Source organism: Diabrotica undecimpunctata, chromosome 1 (assembly GCF_040954645.1).
Source record: "Diabrotica undecimpunctata isolate CICGRU chromosome 1, icDiaUnde3, whole genome shotgun sequence".
Classification (NCBI taxonomy): Eukaryota; Metazoa; Arthropoda; class Insecta; order Coleoptera; family Chrysomelidae; genus Diabrotica; species Diabrotica undecimpunctata.
The window spans coordinates 167,041,268-167,061,216 of NC_092803.1; the positions used below are offsets into that span (position 1 = coordinate 167,041,268).

At 32.9% G+C, this 19,949-nt stretch overlaps 1 long non-coding RNA gene across 1 annotated transcript in view; it reads right to left on the reverse strand.

Moving 5' to 3' along the window:
- LOC140432524 (uncharacterized) overlaps window positions 1-19,564 on the reverse strand; it is a 45,442-nt gene extending 25,878 nt beyond the window's left edge. Inside the window, exon 1 of the long non-coding RNA XR_011949811.1 lies at window positions 19,109-19,564. This is a non-coding gene — a long non-coding RNA (uncharacterized lncRNA). The remainder of the gene's footprint in view (window positions 1-19,108) is intronic.
- Between the last annotated feature and the right edge of the window lie 385 nt (window positions 19,565-19,949).

Sequence of the window (19,949 nt, forward strand, 5' to 3'; positions counted from 1 at the left end):
ACCAGAGGGAGTAACTACGGAATTAATAAAGAATGGCTCAGAGAAATTACACAGAATGATCACGGTGATATTTAACGAATATATTAATGGTCATCCAACACCAGATGAATGGAAAACAGCATATATGACCCCAATATATAAAAAAGGTGACAGGAGAAATTGTAAAAACTATAGAGGGATATCGGTCACAAGCTCAATGAGTCGACTATACGGTCGAATACTACGGGACCTGATAAAGGAAGATTATCAATCGTCTGAAGACGAAGAACAAGGAGAATTTAGAGCAGGTCGTTCATGTACAGATAACATCTTCTGTCTTTACAGCAAATTATAGAAAAGAAAATTGTGACAAATAGAGAGTTACATCTGACTTTTGTAGATCTTAAGAAGGCATATGACAGAGTCCCGCTAAATAAACTATGGGAAGTCCTGGGCACATCAAACATACATCAAACATTGGTTAGTGCTCTCAAAGATCTATATTATGGTTCAAACTCCCAAATGAAATTCGGAAACCTCGGAAAAATTTGCAGTTACTAAGGGTCTCAGACAAGGATGTTGTATCCCTCCGACTCTATTTAAGATTTATATCTCTGCAGCTCTAAAACAATGGAAAAGGAAAGTCAAAGGAATGGGTATACAATTGAACGATCAGAATTACATATATACTTTACAGTTTGCAGATGATCAGGTGGTGATCTCAAATGACAAAGATGACATGGAATACATGCTTAGAAAACTAATTGAAGAATACCAGAAATGGGGATTAGATATCAATTTAGAATAGACAAAATACCTCTTAATTGGAGCTGAAGCAGAACAACTCGATATCGATGACAATCAAAAAATAAATCCATGCAACGAATATAAATACCTGGGCGTTATCTTCGACCGTAGTGGAAAAGACGAGACAATGGTTAAAACTAGCCTACTTTATGGAGCTGAGACATGGAGAATAACCGAAAAATATAAGAAAAAGGTCGAAGCCACGGAAATGGATGCCATCAGAAGATCGATGAGAATATCAAGAGCCGACAGAATACGGAATGAAGTGATAAAACAACAAATGGGTATAGAGGGCACTATAGTTGAGGATATTGAGAGAAAACAGCTCATATGGTATGGGCATGTGAGCCGAATGGGGGACGAAAGATTGCCTAAAAAAACGATGATGTGGCAACCCCCAGAGAAGAGGAAACGAGGAAGACCACCACAGAGCTGGAACCTGGGAGTTAGGAAAGCGATTAGCGCTCGAAATCTGGACGAAGACCTAACTCAAGACAGAATACAGTGGCGTTTGGGAGTCGGACAACGTCGACAACGACTAAGTCGTCAACTTACTTAGAGTAATAACTCAGGAGTAGTAAGTCTGTTCAGGCTGCGATAGGAATTTTTATTTAAAACAATATTTGTCAGATTGGTATTTACCCGAGTACCATATTCAATTGGATATAATCAGCTAGTCTTTATAAAGATTTGTCATTACTAATAATTAAAATTCAAATTACTTGTGTAGGATACTAAAATCCTATCGATTTTTACTTTTATTATTTGTGTTATTTCAATATTAAATAACTCTAACAAATAATAAGAATAATAGTTTATATTATCGCTTACAATAAACTCTATAAGGTCAGGTCTAAGTAAAATAATTTATTTTTTAAAATTTAATAGCTTTTGTCTAATGAACTGACCTTGGTCAGTTACATCAAGTGATTAGACATTGTGCTTTAAATTGATGAAGTAGTAAACGCACTTCCGTGTCTTGTGTCTCTAATGAAATAAGTGCATTAAAACCAGTTCATTGTAGTACAAAAAGAAGGATGTTTTAATTATAAAATCGCACAAAACCGTTTCTAATACCGTTTTATATTTTGTGGTTTATTTATTTATTTCGTTTACGAACTACCTCGCTCACAAATCTTATAGTTTGAGTTAACACAACTTAAAATAAAAATGAAATACAGCACAATAAAATTATATAAATAAAATACATTCAAATAGATGTAAGTCCATGTAAAACTGACTTAAAACAATAAAAATTTTGTATTTCGTTTAACCAGTGGTTAATGCTACGTATCTGCAGTTCATAAGGTCTGCATTAGAGTAGTCTTGCTCACAGTTTCCTTGACGACACTACAGTAGGTGTCTCATTAGTTGTATCACACCTCATGCACATCTGTCGCCTCCCTCAATGTCTCCCTAGGATACCATATTTTGTTTTGATCTGTCGACACCTGTACGCAGTCTATTCAGTTTTTCTATCTTTGCTAGTCAATTGTGCACCTGGTAGGAGTACTTTTAATATTTCCTGTTTGCTGTTCTTCACACATAATGGATCTCGTGGCTTTTACTTGGTGGGATAATCGCTCTGCTATTTGAGTGAAAGATCTTATATATTTAAGTCGTTTATGCATGGGAATATTTCCACATAGACGATTGCGATGGTCGTGTATCTGTTTGGTTCATTCTGCCATGCTGTGCGTTTCCCTTCTTATAACTATGAGAGCGATGCGTGACAAGTGTTAAAATATTGTTAGCTTCACACAGCAGGTAATCAGTCGGCATGTCTCGTTTACTGTTTATTTCATAGCACATTATTTATAGCTTGGGTCTTAGCTTTAGTATTTTCAATATACTGCTGGAAGCTTAATGTTCTATCTAACGTAACACAAAGGTACTTGGGGAATGGACAATGTGACTCCATTCCATTGAACGGTAAGACTAATGAATTGATAGGCAATTGCACGATCATCAGCATAAATAAATGTTTTTGGCACATTACGGATCGGTTGGTCATTAGTGTATATGTTGAAGAGTACTAGTACTGGCGAGAGTACTCTACCTTGTCGTACTCGGTTTTTTTGAGCACGGCATCTAACTAATTTTTCCTGGAACTCAACATGGAAACGTAGGCTGGTCAGAATTAAGCGGAGGACTTTTGTAGCTGTTTTGTTCTTTTGTACATTTTGTTCAGGAGTATTCGATGGTTAATTGCATTATATTCAGCTGTTAGATCAATGAATACGAATCCGGTCTTTCATTCCTATTGATATCCATCTTCGATGTACTGGGGAAGATTAGGGATCATGTACTGCCTAGTACATTTGAATAAGTTATCATATCTGAAAGATAGATTCCTTAAGTAGATATAGTTCTAGTGGTATTTGTATGACTATTTTATACATAATTCGGACTCCAAGTATTGATTTCTTTAAGTCTTAGGATGGTCATAAATGAAGGCTCTATAACCCTCTGTTCATCCTGGTCTACTCTGTTCGGTTTCTGGCGACATGTTGCATAAAGGCTACCACCGAAATATATAATTCCAGCATAGGAAGAACTGTGATCGCCTGTGAAGATGCCGTTTCTGTACTATTTAAGGCTCCTGTCATATTTAGTAGAAGTGCTGGTCTTCATAGGATGGTGATAGAGGCCACACAAGATCGCAAAACAGTCTTTTTCCACCAAAGTACTGAACTATATATAACTGTCGTTCGTATCACTGATGTGTATAACTAACAGATTTAACCTTGGTTAAAGCTCTCAGGTTTTACCTACAACTCGTCTGCAGTTCCAGGCGAGTCTCGTAGCCCAGTTGATTATGTCCTTAATATGAGTGTTCTAATTAAATTTAAAATCCTAAGTTACCCCTAGATAGTTTACTTCATTTCTTTCTAATTCCTCCCCAAATAATTTCATCTCACTCAGTCTCGTAAGCTTCCTCATTAGTACTGCTAGTTTAGTTTTAAAAGAACTTACAGGAAGGTTTTCTTTCGAAAACAGTTCCCTATGTGATGAAGGGCGTAGCATATATGATCCCTAATAGTGCTAGGGAATTTTCACTTAGTCCGTATTACAATATCTTCTGCGAAACCCTGGACCCAGATTCCTTTTACCCATGAATCAGGTCCTCAATGAATATATTTTATAATGTTGGTGACAATACACCCCCACTTGGTTGCTATCTCGTTTATGGCACCTTTATACATTTCTGTGGTTATTATTCTGCACGGTAGCATCTAAATATTCCACTTGCATGTTGTGTTGTTGATTTTCTTTCTCATTAATGCACTACCTATGTATTGACTCGATAAAAGTATTAACAAATGTACCTTCGAGGTTCAAAAATACAACAAAGACTACTTCTTTGTGATGTAGACTCCTCTCAAGTTCCGACACCAGATTTTGCAATACGGCTTCGCCTATATCCCTACATGATACGTCCATTGCCGCTGATGTAGTCGGTTTTTATTAAAATTGTTTTCCTGGATGTATTTATTCAAGACTTTTGCCATGGTTTTCAGCATAAATGAAGTCAGACTTATCGGCCTGTATGAATATGCAAAAGTGTAAGTAACCGGTTTAGAAAATTTGCTAAACCTTGCTCTTCTCCAAGCTTTAGGAATTTACCCTGCATAATGACCTGCCATAGATTGTATTTTTCATTCCACACTATGTGACCAAGGTAGTTGGCGTTGCATACTTTTATTAACAATTTTTTGTTTCGACTCATTCTTCGTCGTACTTTCTCGTTGGTGACTCGTTGGTGGCCGTCCGTAGAAGTTTTACTATTCTCCGATGTATCTAAAGTTCAAAGGCTTCGATCTTCTGAAATATTTGCGCTTTTAACGTCCATATTTCTACCTCGTACTAGACGTAACATTAAACTTCAGTCTTGGCACAGTATTCAGATTTCTGTCACATAACAATAGCCTGAATTTTAAAAACGCTGCCCTTGCCATTTCTATTCGTATCCTAATCTTCTGGGATGGATCCAATTTAGAGGTGATGTAGACTTTCAGATATTTTTCCACTCTCTGTATTTGCTGCCCACGCAGGATTAGTTGTTTATTATTTGTAGGTAGGTACTTTCGACATTATCATAAACTTGGCCAAATATAATTGAAACAAGGATATAATGAACAAGAAGGAAAAAATAGGAAAACGAATGATAAAAAAAGCAAACTTCAGTAAAATTAAACGATTCATATTTTCCTTCCTTTTAAGAAAAAAGACAAATGGCACTAATACTGCGAGTAGTCGACTATTAATAGTATTTTAGACATCTCTGTTATCACACGCACTTTTACTCAACGAAGATCTAATACGATACAAATGCTTTGATCAAATAATAGATATCAAATCTTTCGTGTATTGTTTATTTCTGTTTATTTTTTATCAATTATCACTCAACCATACATCCGAAACCTTGGTAAAATGCTACTTCTTTTTGTTTAAATATATGTATGTATTCAACCTACCTACTTATTTATATAATGATCTAAGAATTTTTGATTTGTGTATGTTATTGACACAAAAAAGAGATAAACACAACTGACATTAATTCCGATTTTCGCAACAAAATCACAGTTCTCGACATTAATAATTTCCCAATCGTCTGGTCGATCGTAGCGTAAAAAAGCGAAAGTCTTTTTATATATACAATTTCGATTTACAAAACAACAAAACGTTGATTGTATCGTTAATAAAATCAAATAAATAACATTGTCAGGGTCGCTGATGTACCACTATTTTGTAACAATACAGTAACGGAATTGGAACAAAACATTTCATGGCCTATATAAATAAATTATGAAAGGGCACAAACAGTTGTTAAAAATACATGTAAATTACTCTAAAAGGAAGAATATCAAACATCGATATTAAGTTTATAAACTTATAGAAAATTCGAAAATAAATTTAAACTAATAATAATTTTTATGACACATCTAGGCAGCTCCACGCCTTCAATATCACAGCAAACAAACTTAATATGAGAATATCAGTAGAAAAAACTAAAGTTATAGTGATCAGTAAAGAGCCGCGTAGATGCAAACTAGAAATAGACGGCAAAATTGTAGAACAAGTAATGAAATTCAATTACCTAGGAGTAGAGATCACTAGTAACAGGGATATAAGAACAGAGACCACAAGGCAAGCATCAAAAGCGGCAAGAGTAAGTAGTTGCCTCCGAGAAACCATATGGAGAAACAAATATCTGACCATGGAAAGCAAAATGAAAGTATACAAGACAACAGTAAGACCAATCCTAACATATGCAGCGGAGAGAAGGAACGATACAAGAAAGACGAAACAACAAATCAACAATATCGAAATGAAAGTATTAAGATCAATAGCGGGCATATCATTAAGAGACAGACAAACCAACAGAAGTATACGCGAACAATGCCAGATTCAAAATATTAACAGGTGGATAAAAACAAGAAAAAAAACACTGGAACGAACATGTAAACCGAATGGGATTAGATAGATTAGCGAAAATCTGTAAAAACAACAAGCCGTATAGCAGAAGACCCGTTGGAAGGCCGCGAAAAAGGTGGAAAGATAATGTACAGTCAACAACGACTGAAACAGAATAAGAGGCAGACAAACAGGAGTAATCCTAGTCGCGCGAAGAAGAAGAAGACACATCTAATAATCTACAACACAATGCCATAAATAAGTGACAGTGAACATTTGAAATTTTTTTATCTTCATTTTAATGTTGCACTAATTTTAATAAAACAATAAAATAAAATATAAAATTTCTCATTGACAATAATTTCAGTTAAGGTTTCCATTTGAGAGCTGACGAAAAAAGTAGAACATGTGACAGATAAAGAATCAGAACATCACTGGGTAATATGACAAAAGACAAATAAAGAAAATTACAATTTGCAAGCTCTTACAGAGAGAATATGAAAAAATAACAACAGATGAAGAATTCTTAAGACTAGACAATTAAACAATTAAACAGCCGGATGGACATTGGAAGAAGAGGGGGGGGGGAGGAAATTATGGAAATACTGCTAGAAAAGGTAGAGAAGATATGTGCATGTACGTACAATGGAACACTAAAGAGAACGAAATGGTAGAAATGGAAAAGAAATCTAACTAAAGGTCGAAAAAGAGGAAGTACTGAAAATATGAAAAGAATTCTACCACGAAAAATTTTACTTAACACATAATGAAGACATTCAAAAGGAATATTCAGACGACAATCTAGAAATAGGACAAGAAAAAGTGGAAGAAGCAGTACGAACTAAAACTAATAAAAGCTTGCAGAGAAGATGATTTATCATCAGAAATGGTGATAGAATGGTTAAGAACTATACTAATAAACGCGAAGAATAGAGACGATCCCCAAAATTTCGGAAAGCAATTTAATTATATCCATTCAACTGCCAGAGGTGGGCAAATGAGAAGGGAGATTTTGGGAGGCGAATGAGTTTCAGCTGGGATGAAAGAAACATTAAAGGAGAGAAAGAATGGAGAAAAGTACACTGATCTTTGGGGTGATGAAGTAGAAGAAGCAGGAGGACAGAGGAGGAAATTGAACCAGGGATCTGAGATCTTGTTTCTTTTTTCTCGAGAGCCAAGAACCGGTAAGTACCATAATTAGTTTATGGCCATACGGAAATATTTTCGATCTTTGTTTTCTTTTGGTAAAAGTTCTTAAACTTTTTTTTTCTGATTTATGATGATATGTATGGTAAGTTTTCCTTAATATAATATAGTTATTCTTCTTTTAAGGTGACGGTTAATACACGAATTTTAACTTTTTTACTGAGTATTAAGACCACTACTCTGGAACGGTTTGAGCCGGAACACAGTTAATCCGGCATTATCCTGAGGTCTTCTGACCTAGAATTATACTTGGTTGGAAAATGCAAGGGTGTCGTGCTTTGTGACATTAGATGTCAAAAAAAAGATATCCCTCACCGCTGACTGCCAGAATTAAATGAATACCTTCTTAGGAGCTATATATCCTATATATTACAAAACTTGTATTAATTGGGGTACCTTCTTGTCCAATTATGCTCCTTGCCTACGAAATTGGCTTACTATTATCCTCCATTCATCCCTGTTTGTTGCACTTTCTTCCCAACCATCAATTCCCTCTTTTCTGAGATCTTCCTGTATGCTATTAAACCATATTTTTCTGGGTCTTTCCTTCCCTTCGTGATTGGGCCCTGTTTTAGAATCATATTTGGCATCTCCTTCCTTTTTATTCTTATTACGTGCTCCATCCATCTCACTCTGTGATTTTATGCAGCGACGGATGCTTAGTTCGTTATACCGTTCGTCTAGCTCCCTGTTTGTTTGCTGCACCCAATCTTTCATTTGCCTCTATATATAGCGCTAAGCATTACTATACGTTACTGTGGGCCTTATTACTGTTTTATATATCCTTATCTTTGTTTTTCTCGATATTTACTTGAATTTCATCAGCGGTCTTAGGCTTCCCATCTTTTTATTTCCCTTTGCCAATCTGGCATTCAGTTTCCATTCTTCCTGTTTCTCATCTATAATAACTCCCAGATAAGTACTTTCTCGAAATTTACTTTCCTTGATTTATTAGATATAAAAGTAAACTGACCCTCTTCTTTTTGCTCTATATTTCTGAGTACCATGTACTCTGACTTTTCCTGGTTTATTTCAAGATCAGAATATTTTGCCTCCTTTGGAAATCTTTTTATAATATTTTGTAATTATTTTCTTATTTTCGTTAGAATAGTAAGATGATCAGCGAAGACTAGACATTGATGTTCATTGTTCTTCAATTCGTCATTCAACTCATTCAATGAGAAATCTCTCCATACTACATGATTTTCTCTTTATTCTTCTTTGATTTTTGTAACTTTGGTTCATACCATCATTATTATTTGTAAGTGTCAATTGTCTTAATCTTTTCTTTTCCTCTGCTATTTAAGGCATTCGTCATCAAACCAATTCTTCCCTGTTTTTATTTGGCTCTTCTGTGGAATAGTTTTATCATTTGCTCTAGTTATAGCCTCTCTTGTTGCATGCCACACTTGCTCTATTCCTAGTTTCTCTTCTTCTTTCTGGTATAATAGCTCTTTATTTATTTCATTAATATACTTTCTTTTTATTTCCATGTCGCTTAGCTTTTCTATATCATATCAATTTTTCATTCTCTTCGAATTTGTTTTTCTTATTTCTTTTTCTTTTCACAGTACTATGCTGAGGTCTTCTGGCTTAGTATAATACTCGGCGGTCAGAAGATGCCAGGATGTCTTTCTTCGTGACATTAGATATCCAAAAAAGATTTCCCCCACCGCTGCCTGCCAGAATTCAATGGATACCCTCTTAGAATCTTACTTGAGTCTGGAAATATGGCAATTAAAAAAATGTCCATTCATAAAGCCTCGCACAAGTACGCTATAAGCTATATACAAAAATTTTAGAGAATACCTTGAGAAATTACGTTGAGGGGATACTAGAAGATATACAAGCAGCATTTAGACTAGGAAGACAAGTACCTAAATGACATTTTTTCAATAAAAAGGGTAATAGAAAGAATATTGGAGGAGGGCGAAGAACTCTTTCTAGCCTTTATAGATCTAAGAGCAGATTTGAACATGGTAAATATTGAGTAACTTAGAAGAGATACAAGTACCAAGAAAACTAAAAGCAGCAATTAAATCCACCTATATGACGGCAAAAGGGAAAATGGAGATACCAGGAAAGAGATCAAAGGAATTTGAAATGCGGAAAGGGAAAAAACAAAAAGATAGTCTGTTACTTATTCACATTTACAATGAAGATAATACGAGAAAAGGAAGCCAATATTGACACAATTATAGGTTATAGGATCCTACATCCGGTAAAAGGTTGCGCTCTTTTCTACGCAGATAAAGTGGTTCTTATGATAATTTAAAAAAGAGAAACAAATAGTGACCAAGACAAAACAAAATTAAGTGCAAGGGAAAGGATTTTGAAAAGGTTACCACATTCGAATACTTCGATAGGCTGTTAACAAATAAAGCCACTAAAATATATTATGCACTAAACAAAGCAATACTAGGACATAAAGAAATTGAACTAGAAGTAAACAAAAAAAATTTACAATACTATAACAATACCAATAATAATACAAGCTAGTGAAAACTGGATACTTAACAAGAAACAAAATAACAAAGATAAATGCAATAAAAATGAAGGATATTAGGAAAATAGCAGGTAAAACTAAGAGGGATAGAGTGAGAAGTCAAGAAATAAAGAAATAGCATTGGCCATTGGCCAAGAAGCAGTACTAGCAAAAATAAAAAAAAACAAATGAATTGGTTCGGTCCTGTGGTAAGAATGGATCAAATTCGACTGGTAGAGATAATGATGGAAAAGTCAACGAAAAATAGGAGAGAGGCCAAGAAAGAACTGACTATACCAATACATAGAAAGATATGGAAGGTAAAGGGACACAACCGCAAAGGAGATAAAGGAATTTGCAAAGAATAGGAGAGAGTGGAAAACATGAATATTTGATAAAGCAGAATCACACTCCGACGTCGAAGATTTGGATTTCTGTGTGTTTATACCTTTAAACATAATTATTAGTTTTGAACCAATAGCGACAAAATGCAGTATTAATTCAACTTCTAATCTATTACAACTGGCTAATGTCTATGCCATTAAAAAAAGTGAATAAAAATGCACAAACGTCTAATTTTACTCTTGTGAATTTAAAGTGCATTTGAAGACTGTAGTATTAAATGTATGAGATGTTTATAACCTAACTTCTTATACTTCTTATATTTAATAATACTAATTATATTTCTTAATGATGTTATTGCCATTATTGTTTCGTATATTTGAGTATCGAAACCAAATTTTTGTTTTTAACAATGCTTCAAAAATGTTGTCTAAGGATGTAATAATATTTTTAACTGTATCCTTATTTTATGGACAATAGGATATTTCTGTCAACCTACACCGCGTAACTTGATACTCCATGTTATTTTTCTTTCATTAAAAGCAGAAAACCGTAGGCGTGTGCCATTACCATGCCAGTACCTATTATAATAATTATGTCTACATTGTGTGAATAAGGTTAACAGACCATTAAATGGCCATTCAGCTCACTTAAATGCAATATCTACAAATGCCAGCAACGATTAAAATCGAGAACGTATGCTGAATTGGTGGTATTTGATACCTTTTTTGTATGCAATGTGTTTCGAAGAATTACATTTTGTTGCAGCTATGTTATAAGCCCATACATGATGTTCGCTATCTACATTAATTTTTAATGATGACAATTACCGCTAGTATATCGTGACATAATATTTCTTCTAATCGATTTACAGGCGATAGGGTGATAACATTTTTAAAATACTGTAGTTTCCTAATACAACGTTAATTAATGCTGTTTCATGCGAAAAAGTTAATGTTTTTGTATTTAACTTTTCACAATAAAACCTAAACTAAAATTTATTATCTAGGACAAAACTCATTTAGTCTTACAAACTGTTTTTAACTTTTTTTTATATAAAAAGAATGTGCCTTTCTCAAGTGAGCTATTTTTGTTATACGTCTACACTTTATAGTCTAACTGAATCAGTTGAGAAGGGGAGAGTTTTTTGCCCCAAGTTGGTCATTCAGAATTATATCTGTATTTTTTAATTTTTTAATTTCCATAGATTCGTATAGAGATAGCCGTAAGATAGGGCTTTTATTTTGAATGTGAATAATTTAAAATTGGTTATTAAAGGAATGATTATAATCTAGAAGGTAAAGCGCGTACGTAGAATCTGTTTTTCTATTATTAAAAGCCCTTTTGTGTTCTGCAACACGTTTGTTAAAGATTCTACCCGTTTGGCCGACATACGATTTTGAGCAGTCGCCACATGTAAGTTGATATACAACACTGTGTAAGTGCTTTTTCTTTTCGCTCTTATTGTACTTAATATATTTGCCTATGTTGTTGTTTGTCCTGAAAGCTTGAATTATTTCTTTCTTTTTTATGTGTTTGGCTATTTTTGTTGATATCTTGAATGTATATGCAATCAAGCAGAAAGTACTGGATTTTTCTCTGTTGCTGAAAAGACTAATTTCAAATACTAAACAATTCCAGATTAATAAAATGCGTTAGGCTTTCACGGCCATCGTCTAACTTGTTAAACTGTTTGTTCGGGCTGTTAGGCCGTTGTCTTCTGAGATTAGTTGGGCGGTTGGCATCTTTTGGAGATGTTACTGAAACTAAGCTGAAACTGACAAACTAAGTCAGTTATGACATATATGATCCTAGACTACAACAAAACTAGGTAGGTGGTGTAGATAGCCTTGATAAAATAATCAAAAAATATTCTTGTTGCAAGAGAACAACAACTATAAGATATTATAAGCATTTTTGGTAGTTGTGCTCTAAACGCATATGAGGAATTCTACAAAAATTCGCACCTTAACTGGAGCCAAATATGGTGATATTGCAATTTGCTGCCCGTACCCTGCAATAACAATTTTTTTCTGTAGGTTGATACCAAAAAACATGTTTTCAGGTGCAAGCCTAAAAAAGGCAAATTTAAGTTTTTTCCAACAAAAAACTGATTTGTTCGCTAAAGCTATTTCATTCTTCTAGCGATCTGCCTCGAAAAACGTGTGAAAGCGACTTCTATACTTGGAGCACACGTACATATCAGGTACCAATCGCTTCGTCTTGGCCCCAGAAGGAACTCTGACCCTTTGAAGAGCCAAGAAACACCTGCTCAAAGCGTGGCAAGGGGTTATTCAGTCACTAAAATCGACGTTTTTTTTTCATCTTTTCGCGATTTTACCCGAAAATAGATTAAAAGATACCTCTATAGTTGGAGCACACATACATATTAGGTACCAATCGCTTCGCCTTGATCCCCAGAATGAATTCTGGCCCTTTGAAGACCCAAGAAACACCTGCTCAAAGCGTGGCAAGCGGTTATTCAGTCCCTAAAATCGACGTTTTTTTCATTTTTTTCGCGATTTCCATCTATATTTATATTTTATATATTTCATTGAAACATATGTATTTTATTTTTGCGCTTAATAAATATGATTTAGAATAAAAATAACTCTTATTAGCTTATCAGAACTTAATAATCACACGTAAAAATTAAAGAATTGATGGGCTCCCTATAGAACTCCACTGGGGGTTAATGTTGATTCAATTAACATGGGATTTTAAAGTTTGAATTAGATCTAATATCGCTATTGTTGGTTCCAAAATAATAAGTGGTTTAAATTATAATATACCTTTCTATTATACCTACATTGTATTACAGAAAGTATGTACAAATGGATAAATGATTCTTAGGAAAAATAAACGATGTTTATTTTTTATAAAAAAGAATTAAAAATATGTTTAACAATAAAAATGCTTTCACATTTTTTATTATTCTGTTCATTATAAATATTTGGACTTCTATCTAATATTACCAAGATAAAAGATTTATCTCAAATTTTAAATTTGGGTCAGTAGGTGTACGATTTATATCTTATCTAAATGGGTTAGAAGTTTATTTAATTTTAAAAGCAATTGCGCTCTTTTTAGTGGACTGTTAAATTTTATGGTTTTTATTTAGTCAGTTCAGCGCACATACATAACAATAAAATTAGTTGCAGCGCAGGTTAACGACAATAAAACATCGTTTATTACACATGAATGTATTGCATCAAAGGGAAGGCCGCACTAAAAGTAACAATAAATATTTTTCTAAATAAAGGATTGACAACCATAAAGTAATATTAATTGGAATTTACTGTGATTACGAAATATTCAGCCACGGTAATACTTAAGCATAGTGCAAGATACAAATTACTCTCTTGTAAAGACACTCAAAAACCGTCCAACAAAAAACATATACTGAATTGTAAACTAACAAGGCATACTATAAAAATTATTTAATAGCTTTGACAACGTCTTTACGTATTTCATTTGAAAAGAAACTTCTTTTAAAATTCAGAGTCAACAGCTGACTTCAACCAAACGTTAATAAAGACAGGAGTAACTTATAAGAGTAACTTTTTATAAATTTGTAAAGTAACAAAGACTAAACTGGCTTTTCCACTTCCAAAGAGTGCCAGATGATCGAGCGCTGTAAAAGTAATCCAGTTTATTAAAAGCTGTCTGAACATATTGTCAATTGTAATGAGGTGAAAATATTGGATAGAGAGAGAAACTACCATAAAAGGGTTTTCTTGGAAATATTAATAACACCAAAACATCAATGAATAAGAAGAGTGACATCAACGACTTGAGTAACTAAACCTGTTCATGAAAACTAATGTTACCTTAATGAGTTAAAACATCTTGATACCATTTTTTTTAACATTCCCGGAATTTATTCCAACAAAATCAAATTAGGAAAATTTACATTCCAGAAATAGTAATGTTACAAACAAATTTATTTAATAATTTTAATTATCATATTATCCAAAATAATCTTTAAAATCCAGTTTTTTCCCCAACAATGTTATATTAATTACATCTACATAAAAAAAACAGGATAATTATGTTGAAATTACTTTTGTAAAACAAATCAGTCAATATTAGATATCTTATCGTCAACACTGTTTAGAATATGTACTACGAAATATAAACAAAGGGAACTGAAGAAGAAACAGTGGGCCAATAATCGACTATACGAATGATATTGTTATTATTTCAAAGAACAGAAATATAATTAAAGAAATATTAGAAGAAATAAAAGAGAAATAAGAGGCAATGAGACAGATAAAATCATGACAAAATATTACGATTAGGAAAAGAATCAATAAAAAAACAAAAATCAAAATTGCGAGTCAGAATTTGAAGAAATAAAATATTTTAAATACCTTGGAGTGAAAATAAGCAAAAGCGGAGAAAGAATGATAGAAATAAAAGAAAAAATATTAGCCATGAATACAGCTTATTTTACAAATAAAAGACTACTTAAAAGCAAAATACTGCCTAAAAAAACTTGGGTGAACATATATAATAGACACGAATTAGACCAATATTATTATACGCAGCAGTAACAATAACAATGACTAAAAAATATAAAGAAGAATTACCAACAGTGGAAAGGAAGATCACAAGAACCACATTGGGACCAATCATAACAAATCAAAATGAATATACAAGCAGAACAAATGCAGAGATTAAGAAAGTACTGCAAGAAGATATGGTGATCAAAATAAAGCAATGTAGAACTAGATGGCTAGATCACATCTGGCGAACAAAAGATGAAGTAGTGACATACGCCATGATAGAATGGAATCCAAGAGGAAGAAAGAAGAGGGGAATAGCAACGTCAAAGTGGTTATGCTTATGATCAAGATCGAAGAAGACTTACAAAACGGAAGAGTAACAGAATTACGGAAAAATATAGATAGATAAAAGGATAACATAACAAAAAAAGGGACTGATCCTCTTAAGAAATGGGATCCATCAAGCTTTTGCAACTTAACTCCGCACATATCTACCCCTGCATAGAATAACGTTGTGACTAACATTTTTGGTGATTGTTGAGTTACAGTGTTTTTCTTGTACAATATTTATGTTCTGTTCTGTATATCGTCGGTGTGGCTATAATTGCGTTTATAAGAAAGATTTCAGATGAAGTAGTACCGTAAATATAAAATATATTTGAATTATTTATATAATAACCGAGTAACTACAGATACAACATTGAACCAAATCAAATTTTCGTCAAAAAATACTGTATCCGTATCATAGTGTATCAAAATAGTTTTCATAATTCAAAAACTACACTGTAACTGTTGTTACAATTTTATTCCTCGCATTGGCTTCTAAGTTCTGATAATTGTGCAGGTAGATACTAATATGTGCCCACATTTCGCGGCATTATTGTGAAGATAGTAAGGGTAAATAGACCTATAGTCTCAGTACTTTAGAAAAAAAAAAACAACAAAATTATATTTTGAAGAGACACTAAATATTTTTAAACTTTTTGATTTGCATACCGAGTGGAGGCAAAAAGAACATCCTATCTCATCTACTGCAACATTAAGACAGTGAAATATTCAACAGTGAATTTAACACAGTTTTTTAAACCAAAAAAAGATCAGTGTGTGTTCTTGTTATGTTTATCAAAATACACGCGAAGAAGAAAAAGCATAGGTGGCTCTAAAGTCCACTAACCACATTGCTAATAATATTTGTAAGAGAACTTAAGGAAACGGATAAAGAGATCGCTAAAAATTTACTGAAAACTATAGTTGATTGTTACGACTTGGATGTGGGATGATGCAACTAGAGAAAAGAAGGGGGCTAGCGAAATAAGTAGCAGTGCTTATAATTTCGTTGCAACTAAGATTTCAAAAAGATGTGAAAACTTTATATTTTATAGTGATAATTGTGGAGGACAAAATAGAAACAGTATATTTACGATGTATACTTTTGCAGCTGAAAAATTTTGCATAAGCATAACGCACAGTTTTTTTGAGGTAGGTTATTCCCAAAATGAGGAAATGCACGCCTTAATGGGGCGACGTAAAAAGAACTAAACAGTTTTTATGCTCGAACAATGGATGAGCTTAGTAAGATGGGCAAAAACAACAGGTAAACCGTATTTGGTTACTGAATTGCATAAAGACAATATGTTTGATTTTAAAAAACTTATGACTAACTGTTCCTTCAATCCAAAACGTTAACACTTTTCCAATGTCATCCATGCTCCATGTCGAAGACAGCGTCAAATTGGCGAGAGAATTTCCAACAATAAGGTCTGTATATATTTAACTAATAAACACATAGTAGATGAACCTATAAAATCTCATTCCACCATACTAATCGGCTCCCTAACTTTAAACATACGTAAACTCGTTTCTTCTAAAAAAATTATCTTAATATCCAATGTCTTCCCGCTTATCTATTTATCATTCTTAATTTCATCAGTATCATTTCTTAAAGCAGGCATTCCAGGCGAGGAATTCTCACATATTCTTAGCTTTAGAAGACAAGTTTATGTGTTTCTCCCCTCCGAAACTTTTGAGCTTCAAACCTCTCTTGTGATCTCTTTCGAAGATAATGAAAACCGTAACTTTTTTTCCACAGACAAAATGGAATGTTTTGTCTATAAAAAATCGAGGAACGGCTTTTCAAATTGCACAAATCTACCAGAAAGTACTTTTTCCACCCAGGCAATTTCTTCCCCTCCTTTAAGAGCTGAATTAACGTCTATTGAAAAATACAAGAAAAAAAAACACTGTTCATACTAACAGAGATATCACCTCAAGTTATCCTTAAATAATAAATTCCTCATCAAAACAATCAAGTCAATATGTGACAGATACCAAATGTTGTTAAAAGTTGGAATATTTTCTTGTATGTATTTTGTTGAAGCTTTTTTAAAAAGATAGAGGGAATATCATCTGGACCTGCAGCTGAGGTTTTTGTCGAAAAAATGGCATCGTTTAATTCTTGGATACTGAAAGGTATCTTAATGGGATGGGATGCAAGTTTTTTTAGTAGAACCAATTTCGTTCTAAGGATTGGTAGGATTATTTTATTTGTTAAGAAAGTGTTGGGAAAGCATATCACTGATTTAATATTCATCTGGAATGACGTTGTCCTGAATGATTAAAGCTGGAATTTTATATGATAAGTAATGTCCTTTCATTCTCTTTATTTTTGACCATACTTGAGTCGGGGGGGGGGGGGGGTATCTTTGGTAATAGAGCTAGTAAACTAATATCGTGAATTTTGTTTATTGTTTTTTATTGTGCGTTTTGTTTTTGCTCGAAGCCTAGACAACTAGCTTAACTATAAAAATGTATTAAACTTTTTAAGAAACACAAAGCTATACAATTTAGTGTACTGTAGCTAATATTGACCCCAATGTAAAAGCATTAAAAATGTAAATATAAATGTAAATTGTACCTGTGTCAATGACCACTAGCAGTTGAAACACATATTTCGAAATAAAAAAAAATATGATATTTCCAAATCGGTATATAAATAAAAAAAAACGAAAAAAGTTGTCTGGACCACGGTGAAACGCATAAATATTTCTGAAACAAATCCTGGCGCGGTGAATATTCAATATAATTTTCTATTTGATAAAAAAATTAAGTTAAACTTGCTAAAGAATCCTATCACCAGGAAGAAAAAAAGCTTAATTACTTGTAAAAACTTTTCTAAGGACCTAGATCAAATATATTCATCCTATCTAGGGATAATCAAAGCAAAATATTTGATATGTAGAGTTTATGTCGAAGCCAGCGCATCTGTGCTACTTGCCACGATTATTTTAAAAATCTCACAGTTGATTGGAAAAAGATACATTTAATCAAGACTGCGATATTGACATGGAAGACTAAAAAAAAAAAAAAAGTTCATTTTTTAATTTAATTCGAATTTTTATTCAGTTGAATAGTAGAATGTAATAAAATTTGCATTTTAACAACCTTTACTGTTATTATTCCTTTACCCACAACGAGCAATTACTTGAATTACATATTAACCTTTCCAATAAGAACGTACAAGATTATTTGAAGAAACATTATATTTATATTAAAAACTGTAACTGACACATCAATTCAAAAATCTTTTAATAAAAAATAATAGGCTTTATTCTAAAAAGTAGTACAGTTTTAGAAAGGAATAAAATACAAAGAAAAATATTTAGTAATAATGACAAAAAACATGATAGGAAGAAATTAAGAAGATGTTGGATAATAATATTTTAAAAATTATAAGAACACGATTAAAATGATAATCCTATAATTATTCACCAACAGGATCAGGAAAATTCTAAACGAGAGTGAAAAAAAAAACAAAAAAAAACAAATAAAATTAGATACTCTTAAATAATGTACATTTAGTTATATTTCTTATCTTCGTTTTCAAAAGATAATGTGAACAATATCGTTTTTATGCAAACACTACCCTTCTATTAGCTATTTTCATTGATGAAAAACTCCATCCTCTTCTAGCAAGGAAAATGTAAATACCTGAATGGAGGCCCTTGTTATTGATTGTGAGAAGAAAGTAAAATTACGAGTAATATTATTTTCTTTATATCAACAGACATTTAGTAAGTTTATAAAATATATTTTGAGAAAATGTAGGACAAAAAATGTTTCTAAAATATATTTGATATTAATGTAGGGTAAAAACGTGACCATTAAGATATATTTTTTGACAGAAAATATTACCTGATGCCAGTTTCAGTTCTATAACATGGTTTAAAAGAATCATACATTTTTTAAGCTTCAATTTAGTAGTTGGTAGGATCAATCTCCATAAAAATTTATTTATAATTCGAAGCAACGAAAATATGGATTCGGTTAAATTTTTATATATAAAAATAAACAACTGACAACTCACCTTAACTGCCGATTATTTTAAACACTAAATTTGTTTGAGAGCAGGATGCAGGACCTTCGGATACTGCAAGGACGAATAGGAAATGTGTGGCACTGGGTTGTAAATATTATCGACTTTTCAGCAGCTCGCCGCACTGTCTTCTACTCTACGCTACGATACCAAAACACTGCCTGCCTTACTTTATCTTGTGGCAGTGACACTACAACACAGTGCCTGCGTCAGGCCGAGGCGATTCCTACTCTTTCAGATTCGAATTCGAATTTTTCCTGTTTCGGTTCGATTTTAGCGGAATTCAGTTCAGTTGGCAGAAGCAGGAGAAGCCGGTCAATAGCGGCAAGAGAGCGCGCGCTAACGTGGAAGTGCCATCGTTCCTGCACACATAGGCCAGAACCTGAACAATACTCATATTAATATTATCTTTAACACCAACAAAAATATAAATTTATCTGTGTTATTTTATAATCACAAAATATATATACACTGCCGAGCATAAAGTTAGGGTCACCCCGTTATTTGAATTTATTTTAGAAATTATTATTCTTTTGTAACTATTTCCATTTGTTAGGAAAAAAGATATTTTACTAACGAATTTCTTAAAGAAAAGAACGTTTTTGTTTGAAGAAGTTTATTGAAAGTAATGAAAATGAAACTGCATTTAATTAATTAAATGCAGTTTCAGGAGCGGTAGGCTTCAAAATGAAGTACAGTACTACAGTACTGTACTTCAGTAAAACAAAAATACTGAGCCGAGACCAGACAAATATAACAATACAAAATCATATCATAGAAAATGTTGAACATTATGTATATCTAGGTCATGTTATCAAACTAGGAAAACCAA